Source organism: Rhea pennata, chromosome 3 (assembly GCF_028389875.1).
Source record: "Rhea pennata isolate bPtePen1 chromosome 3, bPtePen1.pri, whole genome shotgun sequence".
Lineage (NCBI taxonomy): Eukaryota > Metazoa > Chordata > Aves > Rheiformes > Rheidae > Rhea > Rhea pennata.
The window spans coordinates 73,789,946-73,812,767 of NC_084665.1; the positions used below are offsets into that span (position 1 = coordinate 73,789,946).

General features: G+C 37.7%; 1 protein-coding gene across 4 annotated transcripts in view; it reads left to right on the top strand.

Moving 5' to 3' along the window:
* MAN1A1 (mannosidase alpha class 1A member 1) overlaps positions 1–22,822 on the top strand; it is a 146,138-nt gene that overhangs the window by 79,874 nt on the left and 43,442 nt on the right. The gene's annotated exons all lie outside the window — the stretch shown is intronic.

The window sequence follows — 22,822 nt, forward strand, 5'->3', positions numbered from 1 at the left end:
GGCTTGGTCAGTTTTGCTTTGAGGACGGCCAGGTGTTTGCTGCAGGAGATGCTTGCTTTCCTGGAGCAGCTCTGGCCTCCAGTATCTGGCTCCATACGAACGTCAGCAAATCCCGGGTCAGTCTTGGGATTACTAGGCCTACTAGCAGTGACAAAGCAAGGAAAAGGTTTCCTTTGCGCTGTCTGAGGAAGAATAGCAAAAGATACACTTGTGGATTATGTTTATATAGAGAGGGACACATCAACTTTTCTACTACTGCAGACAAAACAAAACAAAACAAACAAACAAACAAACAAAAACACCGTAGCATCATCCGTCACAAGAACATGAAATTCTGCCTGTCGGGGAGGATCAAGGGAAATTTCATGGGTGTGTGGTGGTGGTGGTGTCGTGTTTGTGTGATTCCCCTGCTTGACAGTATCTTCCACTATTCTGTTTGATCAGTATTTATGCCTTTTTTTTTTTTTTTTTCCAGAAAGGGACATACTTGGCATGCTTGCATGGTTGACTGTTTCAGAATTGTCCATAAACTGCTTTGAACCAGATCTACAAAAATCCCTGGTGTATCAGTTTAGACAGGCTTATTTTTCCACCTACGTTAGAAAGGATTTGGGAGGTGAGAGATGAGAAGTGCATGTGCGTGTGCGCGTGTGTGTGCGCGCGCACTCATGTGTGCTGGGAGTCAGAGGAAGTTAGTTCCTCAGGACTTTCTCATCTTTAAAGGTGCTGGTGAACTGCTGCCCCATGGTGTTCCCGGTGCTTTTACTTGTTACCTACCTGCATGTTACCAAATCAGTGCAATGGCTCGAGGTTTTTTTGTCTGGTTATTTCCGAGCTGTTACAAAAGCTTCTGAGTACAACCTCTAGCATACATATGTGATTACAGCAGCATAACAGTATGTTATGCTATATAATTTATTTAAATATTATTAAGGTACTTTGGCCAAAAAAATCTGTCTTTATATGTAGCTGTTATCTAAATCCTTCCTAGTCTACCAAGTGTATCAGCAGTTTTTGCAAACAGTTCAAATTCTTTGGTAGGTCTTTGTGGGTTTGTTCCTAGCTTCTCAAAACAAATGCTGCGGTACACTGCCAAGTGTAGACCACAAACAAGATCAGGTGGTGACAAAAAAGGATTCCTTCTGTATCTTTCCCCAAAATGGAGGAGGATCTCTACTAAGATAACTGCATCCTTTCCTTTGCTGTAATAGCAAGTGTTACATTAAATGCCCTGGTTTTGGTTATTCATTCCGAATCTTTGCACATCTGTCTAGATTTGACCTTCAGTAGATGACTCTGCCGTAATACTCTGTGCAAACAAATATGCTGTCATCCAGGCTTAGGGAATGCTAAGCTACTGAAGCCTGCATAAATTACAGATCTAATACGCCTCATTTCTGATTAGTACTTTATTTGATTTTATTTTGATTTATGCTTCAAATTGGAGAACACTCACAATAGATTGTGGGTGTCAATGTTTATTTTTAAATGACTATTTTTGGATTAGCAGATGAGCTGGATATTTGTTTCACTCTGCGAATGCTCTTCACAAAATAGCTTGTTTTCTTTGCTTCTCCTGTATTATCATGGCCAGTCTTGTTCTCTCCTTGGCTTCCTGTATGTGTAAATGTATGTATTTGCTTATCTGTGTGCATGTGTTTTAACATGATAAAGGCATACATCTGAAGTCTTGTACTCTTTCTCTTTTCCGTAGTTTATCTTCATCCTGCCTCATTCCTGATGGCTTGCTGGCCATGCAGCACTTACTTTCTATTTGTGGAACCTTAATTATCAAATATATTAAAAAATTACTGTACCATTCTTTAGCTTATGTTCTTAGCCAATCTCTTGGGTGCTTTTGCTTCTGACTGGAATTTCTTTTGTCTCTGAAGTACTTCTAAAGTATTTAGATTAGTGGTTTTCTTTCTAAATGTTTCGGTTGCATTTCCATATGTCTCATTTTCCTGATATTACTCTGCACGTTCAGCCCATCTTCAGCATCTGTTTTTCACTTCTGCTTATACTGCTAATTTTGAAGTTCCTTTTAGGCATCACTCACTTATTTTAGTAACCAGTGTTGTATTACACTTGTTGTCTATTCTGTGTGAAACAGTGGTGCAAACAGAGGCTGCACTGGGAGAACACACACAAGTTGGTGGCTTGCTGGTTATGTTGGTGTCTTCTGTTTGGGATAAGAAGGACTTGCTGGCAGGACTGCTTTTTTTTTCTTTCTTTCTTTTTCTTTTCCCCCTCCTTTCCTACACCCATATCTTTTCTTTAGACATTTTGTCTTCTGTCTGAATCTTCAGTGCTTCTGAAAAGGCAACTACAATAGCCTCTTAAAATACCATGAGATCTTTCCCTTTTTTTTTTCCTGCCTCTCAGTGTTCTGTGACAAACTCTCTTCTTTCACGCTAAACTTTTCATTTTCCTTTCTCTTTAAAAGCTTCAAGTAAATTATGACTGGGCAATCAGATTGCTTAGGTATTTCTGTAATATACCTTCCTCAGATATATAAAATAAACAAACCTGAAATTATCTCTCTCTTAGTGAGTTAAGTAATATTAAAAAATATCCAACTTGAATCATGTTCATGGGGCCAAGTAAACTTTCTGTGCATCTATTTATTTTCACTTCTACAAAGGAGAAGCAGGAGAGTTCTCCTTCTTACAAAGGAGACTGTATGGAGCTTGTGCTTCTGTGATGAAGCCAAGCTTTGAAATACCGAGAAGAATCTAGATTGCTATTACCTTATTCAATCAATCAAGAATCCACTCCTGTCTCTGAGGACAGTGTCCTGAACAATATTTCTTCTCGTTTAGCTGGAAATTGGATCTTAATATAATTTTGTTTCTTTTGAAAGCAGACTTGTATCCTTTTCTTTTAGCCCTATTAGTTCCAGTAATACAACCTTACTATTTTCTAATAAGCAGTCCAGAAGCATTTGTCTCTGAAGGAACGTAGATTCCCTAAAATATTTATTCTCCATTAATTGACCAGCTGAATCAGCATTTGAAGGTTATTTACTCTCCTTTCTCTGCTAGCACATAGCAATCCTGTTAGCAATTAAATTCACTGATATTTTACATAGAATCAACCTATTGCATAAAATATAAGTGCATCTTAAATTTTTGAAAAGTAGTTACACTTTACTCTTGCAAAAAGAAGCTTTCAGCTGTGCTAAATGTCACTTTTATTTCTGAGAACAGAACAAATATAAGTGTTTTTGGGGGGCAGATACCTGCAGCCTGTTTGCAGGTTATGGCTAGGGGAATGCTCTGCTTGTTCTGCTGGCTCAGAGACAAAAGTAGCTCATGTAAGCACTTAGGGGTGTATGGTCCTTGGGAAGTTTTGCCTAGAAGGAGACAGTTTGAGGTGAGGATGCAATAGCTGTGAGCAGGGAAGCTTAGAAGAAATCAAAAATTAAAGAAGAGTTTGAAATAAATCTGATTAATTTATATTAATAAAATCAAACCTCAGGAACTAATTCATTTACTCATCATAAACACGTTTGCTGCGTTTGAAGTCAGCCTAGAATTCTTTGTGCTTTGCACTTTCGTATTAATTAAACATAAACAGCAGACTTAAGTTGAACTCATTATTGCAAGTGAGATAGCAGAGGAATTGCTAAATCCTTTGAACAAACTAGTTAGTCATTTGTAGGTAACTGAGGATGAAAGTAACAAAAATGCAATATTTATGGTATTGGGATCTTGTCAGCAAGTTTTTAAAACAAGCTCCTCTTTTATTTTTTATTTTTATTTTTTTTTTTTTTTTTGTACCACATTCTGTGGTAAAATATTTTTATTATGCCACAGGCCTAACCAGGCCTCAAAGCGGTCCACATTTGGGCAAAAGTTCCTGGAAGCTGCTCGTGGCTCTGGAAGCCACCAGAGAGATTATAAGCAAGCAGAAACATCCCCATCTTCTCCCCGCTCCCGTTGTAACAAGGAGAGAGATACCCCCTCAGTCCTCCCTATCGGGCCGTGTTTCTCAACCTGCGTGTGCTGCGTTGGGTTTTTGTTTGCTTTTCTGCCAGAGGAGTTTAACTTTCAGCACCAGCTGGCATTCCCGTTCTCCCGCGACAAGGCCCGCAGACCAGCAGGGCTCTCCCCCAACAGGCTGGTTTCCTTGCGGAGCTTGATTGCTTGCTGGGGTGGATTTAAGCTAAAATGCCCCAGTTGCTATCGCAGGGACTAAGACACAGATTTTATGTCCTGTACTGATGCTCACACTCAAGCATTTCAGTGTAGTGACATTATTTTAAAGTGTAATAATTTAAAGGAACTGGAACTTACCTGTCGGAGCCTTACGTTTAGCAGGAAATGTGACTGATTTATTAAAAAAAAAGTATGAAATGTTGATCTTTAGACAACAGAACTTGTTTTAAAATATTTTAGAAGCTTCAAAGTATTTCCTGATTTCAAAACATGTTTAAGGTCTTCTGTGTAGCTCACTTTATTAACATAAGTTGACCTTCAAAACCTAGTTAGTGTCCTTCCTCAACAGAAAAGACTTTTTGGTATTCTTAAAGAAGGATACTGATTTTAGTGCATAACCGAATGGTTTGTTTTGTGTTCTGGGACTTCTTCCAAAATTTCATAATCAACGTGTTTAAGAGTATATTCCATATAGTTTGTAAAAGAAGGTTGATACATTAAGAAAGTTTGAAAATATAAGCAAGAAAGGATCCAAGTAAGCAAATCTAGTAAACCATTTTTGTCAGGTTAATTCCACTTGCATCATCAGAAATGCCAGAATGGTGAATGTTGCATGATTTTGCAAAATTTTACTAAGCATCAAGTTTTCTGTATGATATTAGTTAAAAAAATGGTTCATAACAGTACTTGTGGTAGTGATTCATGCCTTTACTTGTCCTAGTGACTCAGCCAGTTTATCACAAAAACTTGCAGAGATTTGAGCAGAATGATGAATTTGAACTTTCTGATTTCCTCTATTAAGCTATAGTGTCAAAAGGATATATATAAGAAAAGACTACAGAGTTGGATAAAAATTATTCCTTGGATCTGGTTATCTTTAGTAAAAAATAAATCTGTGTGCTAAAGGGGTTGTGATGAGGAGAGATTCACATTATCTGCCCAATTTGACATTACAGGGCTATGTGGAAATTGTGCATTTGTACCCTTAATTTTATCCCTTCTATCTAGCTTGCGCATCATTTTAGAGCAGAGAACTGATATTATCTTAGAAAAAATAGAAGTAGTCTAGTTTGCACACTTGCACAGGCTTTCTGTGCATGGTTTGGAGAAATACTCCACTGATGACATAAATTAAAGCAGTAATAGTAACTAAAAGGACTTGAATGTTGAGGTTAACACTGAGTTTTCCGCTGTAGCAAAACACCCCAATTAAAATCAGACTTTTTCCTTCAGGCGTTTGGATCATAGTGTGGATTTGTATTAGCTCTGGACCCAAAAAAATGAGAAGCAGCTGAACTTCTGCTATCTAAAAATTATTTGCTTGGTGTTAAAACATCTGTTTTGAGATGGAAATAATTGCCTTCTAGAGAGCTTGATCTTTGTTCATTGGCTAACGAAGAGCTTAGACAAATAATTGAAAAAATGACTTTCTTTGATTTGGGAAGATGAATTCCATACTGATTCATAAGTAACCAACAATAAAGATCATTATTTCGGCAAAGGGTACATCTTTTGATCACTACCGTTTCAAGTGCTGGTTAATCCACTGATTCATTGTGTGATTCATAAACAGCTTCAAATTTCCTGAGTTGGCACCTAATGCAAAGTTAAAATTGAGAAGTAGTTATTAGTTTGGGGTATTTTGATATTACTATGTTATAGGCCATCTTACAAGCTGTTTCATTGTTTTTATTTTGATATTATGTTGCCTTCATAGTAAGTAAATTACTTACCCCGTCTTGGCCTTATTTGGAATGAGTAGCAAGTTTTATGTTGAATGACTAGTGGTTTTTGTTCAACCAGACTCAATTGAACTATACTAAAATTATGGGGTTTTGAGGAAGGAAAATGCACTCCCCTGCTCCTTTAAGATATCATAAACAATTCTCCCATGATCACATCTAAAAATAAATAAATTATTCTGAAAGTATTATTAAAATGCAGATCTTTCTGAATCTACATATCAACACACATCGGTACATTTTTCTAGATGGTTTCTTCTGACGTGATTTGCCATTGAGCAATGCAAAAATGTCAAGCTATAAAATATAAGAAAAATTCCATAAGCTATATAGTTCAAGAAATGTAGCTGTATTTAAAAAAAAAAAAATCAATGATAACCCATAAGGTTAAGATGTGTTATTCAAACAGTAGCTTCAATTCAATATTGTAAAACCAAGTTTGTGTGGGAGGCTGCCCTCTGGCAATAACATGGGAAAGATTTGTGACCTATTATTGTTACTGCAAAAATCTTTCTTGGTTCAAGTGCTTTTTTACAGCCAAAGGAGAGAGCTTCTTGTCCAAAATTCTAAATTTAAACACTAGCACTTTCCCCACAGTTTCTTCAATGCACTGTAAAATGAGTACAAATACTTGCAAGTTAAGAATTATCATACTACTAATCTGTGTGAAACTCAGTGAAAATATTAATAATATGATTTTTCAGCATGTGAATGTATGATCACAATCACTTAGAGATCTCTGTGGTGCTAATAATAGGTAATTGATTTTTATAAAGCAAAACAAATCTTGTGAGAGTCCCACAGAAACCAGCTTGTTACAGGAGTGTGTGTTAGTCTTCACTTCATGGTATTTGGCCACCTCCATTCTTTTCAAGGTGTCAGAACTTTGCTTGGATATCATGAGTTTTTATCCTGATGGCGTAAAAAGAATGGGAAACTTTTTTGCGTGTGTCATTTTTAAGGAAGATTTGAACATTTTGGGGGCTGGGAAAAGAACGGAGGGACTTGAGTCAAGAACCACAAGCATGTTGCACTATTTTGTGTTTTGTCTTAGAAGGTATCAGGAATATCAAGTCTATTCACCGTTAGTGGTGTGTACCAGCGAGTGTGTCATGTATCAGCCAGGTGCTTTGAATTTTCTCCCAGCCGTGGCTGAAATGCAGTGACATGGAAGGTGTAGTGCAGAGCATGGGAAAGCCTCATCAGGCCCTCAGTTTGCTCCCTGCTATTTAAAACTGTTCCTGCTCCCCAAAGTAATCTGTCTGCAAGATTTTGAAATTGCATTTATTGAAAATAGGATTTTATAAGCTAGTTTACAGCTGTCTGGTGTTACTTGTGTTTTTGCTTTAGCTGAATTACTGCTGCCATCACTTTGATATAGTTGAGATAATTGGGAATGGTCCGTGTTAGGTAATTCCATGCTGCCTAGGAGAAACAAAGGGGCCCTTCAATCTCTAAGGCAGTACTGAAATGCCAAATATATTTGAGAGTTGGAGTAAAACATTAAGATGCACAGGATGGGGCTCTGTTCAAGATTAGACATATTTATACATTTTACTGGCATTTGCTCCCATTATAGTCATTAGAGAGCTTGGACAGTACAAAGTAGCTTAGAAAGCATCATCATATCCTGAAGTAAATAGCCAGTGCCTGGCCAGCTGACTTGCCCTTGGTTGACCATATTGACTGTGGTGGGAAATTAGATGCCTAAATGTAGGCACATTCATCTTCTGACTGGTTGGAGACCATTTGCTTTTCAATTGACTGAATATCCTAATTTCAGTCTGTGTCTAGTAAATTATAATCTTATGATAGACAAGATGTGACAGTTGGAAGAGCCTTTTTTGGAGAGAAGGGAATCAATTCACATAACCTCATGTTTCATTAAATAAATCAAAAAGTGAGCACATGTAGTATTCCTTCATCTCTACCACCATTCAAGTCACCAGAGGAAAACGCTCCACCTAAAAATAATAGTTGTGTTAGAATTGTTTTACCAAAGAATTTTCAAAATGACAGATTATGAAGAAATTTTAAAGTTAGGTATGTTCACTTTCATTATTTTGCCTGCAAAATCCATCACTCCTTTCTCATTAGGGAGCTATATAAACAGCCAGGAAAAAGGGAAAGGGGACATTTATAAAGGACATTTTGCTTTTGTTGTTTAGAATTACTTCAATACTTCTCTCTGGATAAATTTTCAAATTGAGCAGATCATGCATAAAAATACTATTTTCAGAAGGAACAGGATATTTTTATTATTATTTTATTTTTCTCTGACATACATAAGGGGATGATATCTTTTAGTGTTACAAGACTAGAGAAACAAGGTTATTCCCCAGCATCAAAAATAAGGGTACTTTGTAGATCCTAAAATAAGCACTGATTTAAATAGATGACTAATATTTGTAGTTACTATATTCTAATTGTCCTAAAATAGTGAGTGTGAAGAATTGATAACTACATTTTTAGTAAATCATTAGTGAAAACAAATGCTGCTACCTCCTCCAAAGAAGCCTACATTTTCCTCACTAAAAAGAAATTGCTCCATACAAAACTTCTCTACATTTTTTATATATATTTAAATACAGATGGATATCTCTGTCTGTGTGCGTGCATATATAGATAGATAGATAAATCTTTACTCATGATTATACGGTTTCTTGTTAGTGATCATATGATAGGATCTCTCCAGCTCCCAGTTGGCTAGACAAAACTCTATAATTGAAGCACTCCAGATGCTGCATAAATGAGAAATAATAATTTCCCTTGACTGAATTTTAAACTTTTTACAGTACTTAGTTATCCTATTAATACTTTTAAAACGTGAACTTTTTCTTGTTTTCCCCTAGTAATCAGTCATCTGCAGAGTAATAAGAACATTCATACAGATCAATGTTCAGCTTTAGAATCTTTTTTTGTTTGTTTTTACAGAAATTAAAGATTATTATTTGTTAATTGTCCAGTATTGGTTTAACATATAAGGTTTTTCATGGCATTTTCTTTCTTTTTGGGGAGTCTTAAAATGCTTGAAAGATTATTGGCTTCCTTGTTTCCAATAGTTGCTGATTATTATTTGGATTTCCTCAGGCTTTTCACCAGCTTCACATGTCCAGTTGAATAAAAAACACATCCTTGTTTTTAAATAATAATCTCAGGATTAAATATGGACAGCTGTATAGAAGTGCTGTACCTCTTGCTTTCAGGTGTCCCAGTCAATGGTCAATGTAATGGTGCAACTTCTGTTTTCATACAGCTATTTTGTTCCTCTTAGTGCAAGGTCTCTTCAGCACTGAGACCTAGTTTGAGTCCCTAATCCAAGTTGCAAGTGGTACTTTGTAGTATTTGGTTTTTATTACAAGCTTCTAAGGTTGCCTAATGCCTTTTCATTGTGGCTTCCGTAAATCAGTAACTAATGCAATCCATCTTTAGTCCTGTTCTAATTTATGTATTTTCTAACCCTGCTACTCCACTTCCATGCTTACTGCTTTTTTCTAGTCTGTTTTTACATTGGAGGAGAAATACGCTGGTGGTGATTTTCAGCTCTGATGGAAGTTTGTTCTACTGAACTGTGATCTCCCCCGCGTATCGCCCCTGCATAGTTCATAAGAGGAAACTGAAATCCCAGATACACCATGTTTTCCAGATCTAGGGATTGCTTCCCTGATTCCCTTTTCAGAGGTCTGTCTGTAGAACATGATTACTCAGGACTTTCATCATTTGTGCAAATTAGTATTTGGGAACTGCAGGGTATTGGCTCATATATACTCTCTTAGACTTTTGGGCTGACTGTTTTTCAGCTTCCTCCTTCCTTCCTTCTTCACCTTTTGCTATTTGGTGATTATATTCTCATCGGGGTTTTTTCCTTTCTGAGAGAGACAAACTGAAGTCTTTCAAACATTCATTACATTTTTTTTCCAGCCCCTCTTATCATTGATGTTTCTGTTCTTGAAGTTGTCTAGTTGGTCTCCTTCTTTCCTCCTCTGTGATACCCCAAAACTTAACACATAATCCAGCTGATGCCTTAAGGTCAAACTGCTTTATTGAAGATCAACCAATCTTGCTTTTACTACTTTATTATCATATAGTTTGCTGTCTCTTAAGGCTTTTGAATATTCTGGAAGCTGTGATAGTCAAGCTGTCCTTGGGCATAAATCCATGCATATTATATATTATATAATTTAGCAGTGCAAGGCAGATTGGACTGCTTTAGGAAATTTGGGGAAAGGATTAAAAAAAAAAAGAAAGGGTTGCGCTTGGTGCTGCTGAAGGCTATGTATTTCAAAAATCTCTTTTCCTGTTTCTCTAAAACATAAAACTGTGTGGTTTTTACTATACCTTGGAGAACCTAAGAAACGGAGGACACTCTCTCAGCCTTCATTAGTTACTGAATATCCAGTTTTCCCTTTCCAACATCGAAGCTGACCACATGAAGCGTTCTGTTTGATCCAGAGTGAAATGCAGTGCCGCTCTTTGGAAACCATCACAGCACAGTTCCAGGGGTCCTCCACTCACTCTTGTCTTTCACAAAGCAGGGAAAAAAAGGACAGACAAAGATACGATTTTAAAGCAGAAATGAGGCTGGAGAAATAAAACATCTTTCAGGTATATATGCAAAAGGAAAAAAAAAAGTCTGGTTTTACTTGGTTCTCTTTTCTCACAAAAGAGCACTTGAATAATCCTTTACATTTTATAAACCACCTTTTAATACTAATAGATATGGACACCTAAGAATTCATGCTGTTTCAACACTGCAGTAATTAGCTTTACAGTATTTATAGCTGAACACTCTTGATCAAAACTCTGTTGAACTGTACAGTAGTCTATAAAGTTGTTTTCCCTTAATAGTTCTTATAAATCCTGCAGTTTGTGCTATATGAAGCCAGACAGGTATGAAGCACTTTAATGGTTTCTAATGACAAAGTCAACTGGTGAAGAAATGCTTTGTTAAATTTGGGTATTATTTAATCATTAAAAAAAAAAAAAATCCCAGCAGAGAAGTTATTCAAATAATGTAACTACATGTCAAACCCCTTTTATAGTTGAAATTGTGTGAAATACTATCTATCTCTGAATTTTGTCATTAGAAGAGTCTTTAAAATCCATTTATAATTGGATTTCTACTAACTATATTAAATCAAATTATAATTTATTTGCCTTTTTATGACACTTTACTAAAATGTCAGAAGATACAGGTTCTAGACAGAGTATTGTACCAAGAACTATGCAGACGGTGCTTTTCACATATGGAAATAGCTACAGCACTGCTCTGCAATGTGAATTAACAATGATTGATTGCAATCTGTTTTTATTAACTCAAGGAAAAGAAACAATCTAGTGATATTAAGGAAATGAATTACCAGATTAGAAAGTTTTAATTAATGTGCAGCTGGGCATGAGTGCGGCTAGCACAATTCAGTGATCTTGCAGTCCTGACAAGCTATCTTCATCTGTTTTAAGGTAGACAACTGTTTTTTGATCTATGCTCAAATTTTTATTGCTTTTCCCATTTCAGAACAATTTTCACAGTATAGAAGGTAGGTATGCTCTTTTATTATAATAATGTGAACTGAAGTTCAGCTGTAGTTAGAACCCTCTTCTATTTTATTAGTGTGTCTTACTGAAGTTTCTTATGAGGCAGTTGTATGAAACAGTGATTACTGGTAATTGACCTGCATATGTTGAATAATCTTAAAATGCTACTGTGAATTTAATGTACCTTGTAAATTGAGAGGCTTCCAATTAAATAGAGTTCTTAGGATAATCACTTTCAAAACTAATCAAGTAATATAACGATGTTACTAAAACTCTTATTGAGTTAATTGTGACAAATTAATAAACCTAAGCAATGCAGTTACTGTAGCATTTATATGAGCTTGCATTTTTCATGACCTGTCCATGCATGTTTTTCAGAAACACAAAGAGGAAATCAAAATTACCGAGGTGTATTGAATTAGCATGGCAAGGTGACTTGAACTGGGAAAGTGTTGGTACCCTCCTTGCCGCCTTTTTGAGATGTGAAGGTTATTATGAATCACCCCACACTCTGTCTCTTACAGTTTTCCTGTCTTGTGTATTAAGAAACCAAATGCTACCGGACAAAATGTAGAACTGGGGTCCTAGCAGTGGAACTGATAAGAGAAAATATTCTCAAGCAGTCTGTTTTTGTTACTATCCAATTCTATCTCCTAAAATACATTGGAGAACAAAATATTGTAATCTTGTCAATAAGGTTTATCTTTGTTATTATTTGTAACAATAGAAGGGGGAAGAGCAAAAAGCATATATGTAAATTATAGCCTGAAGTTGTGCAGAACTGTTTAATAACCTTAGAGTGGCAATGAAAAGATAATTTTAAAAAATGCTTTATTAACACAAGACTTATGTTCTCTGTTGTATTATTTTGGGGCTTTTTTGTTTAAGTGTCATTAGGAAGGCATTAGAGAAGTTGTTCTGGGTGACCAAAGCCCAAAAGACTTTTTTTTTTTTTTTTTTTTTTAGCTCCATAGGCTAGTACTTTATTTATTTCTATATTGAGCACATGTTCCCTCTTGTATTTTTCTCCTGAAAATTAGCAAATGTTTGAATCCCTTCAGCGGGAGGAGAATTGAACTGAGGTTTTTCGCTTCTTGGACATGTGCTTCAGCTCCCTAGATATTAGGGAGCTTCTTTTAAAGGAAAGCATTAGCAATAGAGTTGAAGGCATTTGATCTGATTGATAGATGGATGGTGAATAAGTTTTAAGCATATATATGTCATATTTTAAGGTTTGTGAATAATGAAGATAAAGGAATCAATGTGGCTGTCTGTATTAGCAGGTTAATTCAGATCAGGAGTGAGCTTCTGAAGTTGTTCTCCCAGTCATCCCCACTTGCTATGCTCTGGTTTGTATCACAAGTGGCCCTGGAGCAATTGAACTGAATTCTTCGTCAGTGAAACAAAACTGGAAGTTGCATCTCGGGAGTGCACCTGATGTGCTCCAGCCTTTAAAGGGCATCCAGTGTTGAAACCATACTGGAATGGTCTGAAGTGAACTCTTCAAACCATGCATGTTGGCTCCTGAGCCCCAACTTTTGCTCTGCACAGCTCTGGGTGCACCCAGAAGGAAAATCCAGACATGTACAACATTTTTTAGTTAAACAGAATTTGCCTAAAAGAGATAGTTCAGCACCTTCGCTGTACATGTTACCAGGACATGTTGGGATCGTAAACCTGGACTTAGATACCCAAAGCAAAGCAAAACCTTCTACATTGTTTGATCTAGCTCAAGTTGAACAGAGAGCCAGCCAAATCCAGGATTTTAGAAAGATGCAAAAATATTTGATTATTCCTTATTGACAATAAAATGCATATGGGTTTTTGCAGGGGAGAGGGTTGTTTTTCATGGATTTACGGAGGCTGTAGTCAAATAAAAGCCTTGGAATTTTAGAAAAGACCTACTAAGAAATTCAGGTTTTTTAATGGTAGAAATACTGAAAATAAGGCAACTTTTCTGTTGATTTTGAGTTATAAATAACTCCCAGGGAAAGCACACACATGCACACACTCACTCAGTCCTAAAAAGCAAAGAGCAGATCTTCAAAATTGGCAAATGCTTGTTGGTTGACATTAATGATCATAATGCTGCACGGTGGTGTTCACCATCTTGTGGCTTCTACTAATTTCTGTTTCACAGCCAATTTCATGTCAGTGCTTTTAGGATCTCAAAATATTCCATCATGTTCTCGAAATCAAAAATTTTTCATTGATTAAGTTGACATATTTTTAAAAAGAAAAATATGCAGCAATGCAGTTTATTACATCTAGTTCTTGGAGTTTTATAAAAAACCTACTAGGAAATGCCATTGTTTTTGTAGTAGAAATACTGAAACTAAGGCAGCTCTTGTGTTGGCTTTGGTTTATAAATAACTCCCAGAAACACAGACACACCCTCAAAAGCAAAGAGCAGAACGATTCATTTTGAAACAAAACAAACGAAGAAACAATATAGCAAATTTGGGTATTTTTTCTTACCATTTAGACATGTGTTTGTGGAAAATTCCTATTTTCCTTATTTTGATATTCTCCAAACCATTTTATTACTATCTTTACATTGTTCTATTTTCATATTAGTTAAGTGCTTTCTTTGTACTCATCGTGATAGCCCTAATTTTTGTGAGCATTCATAGTAGCATAGTTTGCATATGGCAAAATGAGAAGTTACATGAATTGCAGCTATTACAGAGAAAAAGACATTTTTACGCATGCTTCAAAGTCACTCTGTGGTAATTTAGGTACTCTAGTACTTTAAATCAGTTCCATTATACTGTAACTTCTCAGTTAGGTCAGCTTTATTTTCCTTGTATGCTTCGATATATTATCAGATCTTATGATTGTCACAGTGCAACACATTCCAAAATTAGTCCACAGATACATAGGATAAAATATAACCCTAAGCGATTTGATGTGATATAACTCATTCTGCTGTTCTGACAAAATGGATGGTTGTAGAGCTGGGTAGCAAAGTCCAACAGATTCTCCAAAAGCAAATTCAGTTATCTGTAAATGCCTCAAGGCTTTTTGTGCTCTATGTGGTCATTTCTCATGGTATTAAAAGGTAGGGAGTGTTAACCACAAGGTTTGAATCTTTCTGCTCAGTTTTGCTAGGTTAGCCTACATTTTCTTTTCTATTTTTTAATGTTGTTCTTTTTAATCTCCTGATTGTTGGTGAGTTGCGTTTATACCTGTACAGATAACTTTAAAAGTTTATCCTCTGCAGTCTCTTTGGTTTTCTGCTATGATGGCCAGCATGATATTCATATTGAGAAAGAAATTGTAAAAGAAGTTCTGAATTCTTTTACCAGGAGGAATAAGGATTATCTGGATCTGATAAGGTTGTTCTCGATTTTCTGTTATACTTTTTGCATTCAGTTGTTGCAGGAAATGCTATGTCTGCTCATCCTAACAGTATGGCATAATCCTATCCATGTTATGGGTGGGTGAGAAAGCGTCAAGTCAGTATGCCTCTTGCTGCAGGAGGCTGTCTGTGTTAACATGAATATTAGGTTCTGGGTAGGCTGAATCTCCTTTTTTTCCCCCTAATATTGCCACACAATTTAGAATGGCTGTAGTAAGAGTTATTGCCTGGCTCGTCAGCCTTGAGAATGAGCGATGCAGTGAGCTATACTTCCGTTATTATATTCTGCTCTGATTGACCTTTAATTCGTGGAAAGCTGACTTAGGTAAGGGCAGAAAGAAGTGGGAATTCGCAAGTATGTCTTTTGGTTTTGGAAAACCAGGAGTCTTTCCTTTTCCTCCTTAGTCTGCAGGGTTTATATGGACTCTGTTCCATATGTTGGTTTAGGTGGATGTACCAAAATACGTGGTATCATTTCCTATGTTCTTGCTCTAGTCTCACATTAAAACATGAGCTGCTTCATGTTTACTGCTTTCTGATCAGTGGACTTTGCTCGCTGTAGTAGACTGTTGCCTAACTGAGTAGACCTGGCTTAGACGATATGGTATAACTCTGAACGTAGTTTCTAACGACTTACCAGAATAATCAGTTCCTCTATAATGAACAGTCCACTGCCCACCAACAAGCCGTAAAATCCCAGCAGTAGCTGGCACAGACACACGGATGTCTTAGGAATCTGGATAGCAGAGGGAAGACACAAAGTGAGACTTATACAACTGTGGGGCTGTGGGTTTAAGAGCTGCCGAGAAGGAAACGGAGAGAGGCCAGCGAGGCAGATAAGCGGTTTGTTCCAGAAATTTGCCTTCATTGGTTTAAACTTCATGTTAAAATTACATTTTTTATTGCTACAACACTGACACATCTTTATGAGGAAGTTAATAGGAGGGAACAATCTTTGAGCAAATTAAATGAAAGGCTACTATTTCCAGCTGACATCTCTGAAACTGCTGCTACATTCCTTGCAGCAGTGCTTAGAGGAATAAATGAGCAAGTATTCATTATAATTGAGCTTTAATGGTAGCCATATACCATACATTTTGTAATAGTGCTCATGTTGCGCAGTTTCTGTGTAGTATAAAGAAAAGTATTAGTCTGTCAAAGGCCCATTAATGTAAATGTCTCAATTCAATACTTAGCCTTGGTGAGACTTGTGTGTTTTAAATATATCCCAGCAAATAGCAGTAGGTGCAGCAAATCTGACAGTCTTTCTGGTTGACCTTTCAAGTTGTCCATTTCGTGTCATTCTGCTTACTTTATAGATAGCCAGATCTGCTGGAGCAAAGAAGATTTTAAGTGTTTCATTTGAATTTTAATTATTTTCAAATTAATATTTTCTAAGGGATATTAGAATGTGCAGTCTTTCCACAGTGTTGTCAAATCACATGATAATATTCTATAGAGGCCATAAATAAACTATTTTCTCTATCTTCTATCCAGAACTTTGTAAAATGAATTTTGCGTAACTATTTTTTAATCAGTATTGTTTTAAAAGCTAGTAGCTGTTGTAGCTATCTTTGAAGGCTTGTCTGTATTAGTATTCAGCCTGTGGTACAGTTAAGGTTTACTAGCATCCAAGGTTTACCAAGGAATGGTGGAAGTTCACAAGCTTGGTTCTCAGTGGAGTAAACTTGTGTTTAGTTCTAAGCTAAAGAGCAGTCTGTTTTGTACACAATAAACCGGTTCTGTTGAATGACACACCACAGAGGCTTTGATAGTACCCACCTTAAAAATAAGACAAGGGATATTTTACTTGCTTCCCCTTCTGCCTGTAATGCATGCATAGAGAAGCTCTAAAATTCCTTTTACTGCTACTTTTTAAAAGCTTAACTCATCAGGAATGTAAAATTTAGCTTTCTTTTGCTTTATTGGATGATTTCTGAGGGGTATTCTAAATGAAATAATCATCAAAAAGAAGGCAGAAGTCATACAGTCTGCCTGCTCTGATAGTGATGCAGCTATACCCAAGATTTTTCCAGACTGATATTTGTCTAACCATTTCTTCAAGATCTATAACATGGAAATTGTTCCATGAATATGTTACACGTTCAGTTGTTGCAAATTCTGATCCTGGGTAACTTCATGAATTCCCCCAACCTCTTAAATATTTTTTGAGTCAGCAGAATACTTCTCAGAGAAGAGATGATCGAGCCCTTTGGCACAGGCTCAGAATCACATCCATTTACTTATGTCTTTTGCGAACAACAGAAAGAGCGAACGAACACTGGTCAAAACCATCGCATCACCATCACTTATATTTTGTGTTGTTCTAGAACAGATCAGTACTTAATCCATTGATATGGATTGATATGGATATTGATATGGGAGGGAGTCTTTGTATTTTGAGGTGAATTGAGAACTGACTGCAAGGGAGAGCTCAGAGGGTCGTCATCAGTGGCATGGAGTCTAGTTGGAGGCCTGAGGCTAGTGGTGTCCCCCAGGGCTCAGGACTGGGTCCCATCCTGTTCAACTTCTTCATCAACGACCTGGATGAGGGGACAGAGTGCCTCCTCAGCAAGTTTGCTGATGATACCAAGCTGGGAGGAGTGGCTGACACACCTGAGGGCTGTGCTGCCATTCAGAGAGACCTGGACAGGCTGGAGAGCTGGGTGGAGAGGAACCTCCTGAGGTTCAGCAAGGGCAAGTGCAGGGTGCTGCACATAGGGAAAAATAACCCCAGGCACCAGTACAAGGTGGGGGCTGACCTTCTGGAGAGCAGCTCTGCAGAGAAGGACCTGGGAGTGCTGGTGGCTGACAAGTTGCCCATGAGCCAGCAATGTGTCCTTGTGGCCAAGAAGGCCAATGGTCTCCTGTGGTGCATTGGGAAGAGTGTTGCCAGCAGGTGGAGGGAGGTGATCCTGCCCCTCTCCTCAGCCCTGGGGAGGCCTCATCTTGAGTCCTGTGTCCAGTCCTGGGCTCCCCAGTACAAGAGAGACATGGAGCTACTGGAGAGAGTCCAGCGTAGGGCTACAAAGATGATCACAGGGCTGGAGCACCTGCCCTGTGAGGAACGGCTGCGAGAGCTGGGCCTCTTCAGCCTGGGGAAGAGGAGACTGAGGGGGGATCTTATCAATGTGTACAAGTACCTGAAGGGAGGGTGTCAAGGGGATGGGACAAACTCTTTTCGGTTGTCCCGTGTGCAAGAGGCAATGTGCAGAAATTGAAGCACAGGAAGTTCCGCCTGGTTGTGAGGGGGAATTTCTTCCCTGTGAGAGTGACGGAGCACTGGCACAGGTTGCCCAGGAGGTTGTGGAGTCTCCTTCTCTGGAGATCTTCCAGGCCCGCCTGGATGCAACCCTGTATACTGTGCTCTAGGTGACCCTGCTTGAGCAGGGAGTTTGGACTAGATGATCTCCAGAGGTCCCTTCCAACCTTATCCATTCTGTGATTTTATGATTTCACTATCTCTTGAGTGTCTTTCTGAAGCAAACAACCAGTTGATTTTTTTCTTATCCTTTTTCAATCATTTTACTTGTATAGCTTCTTTTCTGGAAGCCAGATTGGTTCCTCGTTAATCAGTCACATAGTGCTTTGGATTCCCGATTTGCCTAACCATGCCTTACGTACTTCGGGGTCAGAAGCAGATATTTTGCTGTCTGCAGAGGTAGCATTTGTCACAGAGATGGTGCTTTGTGGTTTTCCGCTACGGTGGGGGAAGAGAGGCTGGGCTGCGTACGCCAGCCGAGCCCTCACCCACACTGCAAAGACGATTCGGAATCGAGATAACGCCGTTGAGGTTTCCTGGCCCCTGGGTTGCCCTTTTCAGTCTGCTCACCTGAAAGAGATGAGGCTGCGAAAGCAGAGCCATTGTCTTTTTGACTTGGGCCAGATGCTGCTCTCATATTCCAAATCTGTAATCTTTTAAAATTCAAGAAATGGATAGTTTTGACATACTTGAAGACCTATATAAGTTACTGGTAACAAACTTAAAAATAGGTGGTTTTGGTGGCTCGGAGTGTCTCTGATTCACAGAAGACAATTGTGCAGTTTTCATTTTCACAGAAGCACAGATTCACAGAACAGTTGAGGTTGGAACAGACCTTTAGAGATCATCTAGTCCAGCCCCCCTGCTCAAGCAGGGAGTTAAGTCAAGCAGACTTCATGACCTCTCTGGGCAAGCTGTTCCAGTGCTCAGTCACCCTCACAGTATTTCCTTACGTTCACACAGAAATTCCCATGTTTCAGTTCGTGCCCATGGCCTCACCTCCTATCGCTGGGCACCCCTGAAATGTCTGGCCCCTTCCTCTTGACACCCTCCCTTCACATACTTATACACATTCATGAGATCCCCCCTTAGACTTCTCTTCTCCAGGCTGAACAGTTTCCAGGCTCCGGTCCCTTAATCGTCTTTGCAGCCCTTCGCTGGACTCCTGTAGCACCATGTCTCTCTGGTAATGGAGAGCCCAGAGCAGGACACAGCGGCCAAATGCAGCCTCCCCAGGGCTGAGTAGAGGGGGAGGATCATCTCCCCCAACCTGCTGCCTAATGCACCCCAGAATACCTTTGGCTTTCTTGGCCACAAGGGCCAAGAAATGCCTTTCAGCCATTTTTCAGTCCACCTCACTGTCTGCTCGTATAGCCTGTACTTCGTCAGCTTGCCTATGAGAATGTTGTGAGAGACAGTGTTGAAAGCCTTGCTGAAGTCAAGGTAGACAACATCCACTGCTCGCGCCTCATCTACCCAGCCAGTTGTCCCATCACAGAAGGCCATTAGGTTGGATAAGCATGATACCCTCTCTGCAGGGATCACCCATGTGCAATACCTATTCAAAATACGCTCTGTTTCTGAAAACATCTTCATTCTAGTTTGGAGAACAAGTTTGGCACTGCTTGGAAGATGATCCTTTAATGTTAATACTTTACTATTCTGTTTTACATCTGGGAATCTAAAAAGCAAAAAAAAAAAAAAAAAGGCAAAAAAGCTTAAAGCACAGATTTTTATGCTTAAGCCATTGACTGCAGTCACAGATTACAAAGTTAAAAAACTTTCATTAAATGCTTTTCTGGAACTATGAGACAAACCTGTTTTTCTTAAGTTGTTTATAAAACTATGGCATCACTGATCTCATCAAGAGTTAAAAAAATAAAAATGGCAAGGTGCTTCCCTTATATGTACATTGTTTCATGATGATGCAGGAACAGAAAATACATATACTGTCTTCAGCAGGATTCAAGAAACGTGTTTTCTGAGCTTTTGATCAATTATTTTAAATTGTAATCCTTTCATGCTGATTTCACTTCATCTCTTATTTGTATTTTCATTGTATTGATTATATTCCCATTACTTTTAAGAAAAGGTTATTCAATACTTGATGTGATCCTCTTTATCATCTAATAATCTAGTTTACAAAGAAATACCTTATCCTTAAGTATGGTCATAAATATTAACATATGGATTGTGATTATTTCTTTAAGAATTACTTGTACAAGAAATATTTGTATACTGCCAAGGAAACATAGGTCTTTCAACCTCAACCTTTTTCAGCTCTACAGAATTATGAACAAATGGAAAACTCCCTTTCTTTTTAAGATGCTCACTACTTTGAAGTATCCCAGTATCCTAATTTAAAACATGAATTATTGCAAAAAGATTATGGAACGAAGTTTAGTTTTCTTTAAAAGTACGAGTCCTACCTAATCTGACTTTAGTGTTTTTTCAAGCTAATGTTTTTTCTTTTTTCTTTTCTTTTCTTAAATTTTCTCATTATGGTATAATCAGATTGTCCTGGACCACAATTTTTACTGCATCTCTGAGGATTATGCTATCCTGTGCTATGTCTAGCTATCTGTGATAGTCACCATCACTGAATTCTTTTAAATAGCTCAGCTGTAAGATAGGCAGCAAGTGCATAGAAGTATTTATTGCTTGAAGCAGTTATAAATAGATCAAAGGTGAATTTCAAGGGTTGGTAGAACCACATCTGAATAACTGGTAATAGAGACCCTACCACAGGAAAAGCTGTAATGATTTTATAGGGATGTTTTCCTCTGGGAAAGATCAGGTGCATGTTAGATTGTGTGTTTGCTTTCCAGCTGTCTCCTAGAAAGTAGTAAAACACTCCTATTTAATCATACCTTACACAATCAAATTGTTCGTTTTAGCTGTTGTTTGACATGTTCTCACCTCTCTCATTGTGTTTGTGTTGATTCCTTTAGAAATGTGTAATCCATTGAAATTGCATGTTTCCTGAAAAACAGTGTGTGTTAAATCATATTGTATTAGGTTGGAGGCACAAGCATAAAATTCAAATCAGAAACTGATAAATAATATGGATATCTTCCACAAGCCTAGTGATATGTTTGAAATATCACTTGTTGATATGTTGAAATATCACTAATATCACTTGAGAAAAGTATGAATAGCTTTTTATCGGTAAGTTGACTGGATCATAGTGAATAATATTTTTCTATAAATGTATAAAGTGGGAAAAAGGAGTCTGTAAATAGCATGTAAATAAGTGTCATTTTTGTTCAAAGTAGTTGACTTTGATCATGATTTTCGAATAGATACAAGCATTGAAGGATAGAATTGTGCATAAGCAAATGTGTCATGTGCTTGGAAAAGAAACTAAAACAATGAGTTTTTACACTGTATTAATGGCTTCTGGAAAGAAAGATCGTTTTCAGTTTCCAAATCTGAATAATCTTAAAGTATTTATACAGTGATACAAGTATTTTAGTCAGACTGCATGAATTTGCAATTCAAGACTGTAATGTTTGCTCCCAGTTACTTCTCCTACCTAGCTATAAAGCTTTTGAGTCTTTATTGCTTCTTTGTTATGTCAGTCTGAAACTTCTCATCCTGGCTGTGAAAGGCTGTGTGCTTACCCAGGTATTTCCTTAACTGGATAAATTATTCCACTGCTTGATGTTGCTCTTGAAATCCCTCTTAGAAGCTTCCCGACACCTACTTTACAGATCCCATATTCATAGTACCTGCGTTCCCTGATACAGTTTTAATGCCAGTTAAAGGATTTTAATGCTTACTGTTGTCTGTTGAAGCCAAATGGAGTTTTTCTGCTGACTGCAAATGAGGGTCAAGCCCTTAGTGACTGGCACTAAGAAAAGCATGGCTGCTTATCAGATCCCAGGACAAATGGATTTATATGACACTGCAACGTGTGGATGAGGAGGAAGAAGAAGATTGAAGCAGACTGGAAAAAAGGGACATTTATACTTTTCTGAAAGCAATTGTCAGAACAGATTATGTCTTTAGAAGCAGTAGTCTGGAAAAGACTGATTCAGATTTTCTTATCTAGAAAAGCTGTCCCTTTCAATGAACCAGAATGCCATTTTAGCAGTGTTTCGTTCAGCTGTCACAGAATCTGTGAAGTTGATACTGAAGAGACAGTCATCTTTTAACAGCAGTGGTGTCTGTTATACGTATGTAGGCTTGACTTACGTACCTGTTAATCATAGAATCACAGAATCACGGAATGGATAAGGTTGGAAGGGACCTCTGGAGATCATCTAGTCCAACCTCCCTGCTCAGCAGGGTCACCTACAGCATGTTAGACAGGGTTGCATCCAGGCAGGCCTTGAAGATCTCCAGAGAAGGAGACTCCACAACCTCTCTGGGCAACAAAATTTAGACAGCTCCATAATAATGTGTATGCATTGTTAATACATTGTAATCTATGGCATTTATAAGCTGATGTTACATGCTAAGAGTGTCACAGCTGCAAGTCTTGCGACAAGTATCTAGAACTACTGTTTAAAAAACAGCTGTATTAAAACGAGAAATAATTGACTGTCAGTCAAAATGCCTGTGGCATAGAAGCTTTAATTCAAAACTGCTTAAAACAGAGCTCTGCAACTTAGCAGCCAATTCTCTTTAACAATAGAGCAGTGCAGTTAGTTTAATAATTTTGATTCCCAATTCAAACATTCAGTCATGCCACATGCAATACCAAGAACAATAAATATGAACAAATGCAGTGAAAGACTTTTTAACTTAACATAAATAA